Source organism: Nannospalax galili, unplaced genomic scaffold (assembly GCF_000622305.1).
Source record: "Nannospalax galili isolate Female #2095 unplaced genomic scaffold, S.galili_v1.0 scaffold1266, whole genome shotgun sequence".
NCBI classification, from domain to species: Eukaryota; Metazoa; Chordata; class Mammalia; order Rodentia; family Spalacidae; genus Nannospalax; species Nannospalax galili.
In genome coordinates this window covers 67,403-67,737 of record NW_008354379.1, presented here as the reverse complement: position 1 = coordinate 67,737, position 335 = coordinate 67,403, and positions in this window count along the sequence as shown.

Here is a 335-nt window from a genome sequence, read left to right as displayed (position 1 = left end):
ATTTCTGCCCTGATTTTTGTTATTTCTTCTTGTCTGCAGGGTTTGGGTTTTGTTTGCTGTTGCTTTTCAAGTGTGTTGAGTTGGAGTGTTAAGTCATTTATTTGTGTTCTTTCTGATTTTTTGATGTAGGCACTTAGAGCTATAAACCCTCCCTCTAAGGACCGCCTTCAGCATATCCCAGAAGTTTTGTTGTGTTGTATTGTCCTTTTCATTTAATTCCAGGAATACTTTTATTTCTTTCTTAATTTCTCTTTTGACCCATTCATCCTTCAGGAGTATGTTGTTTAATCTCCATATGTTCATGTGGTGATTAGTGCTTCTTCTGGCATTGATTG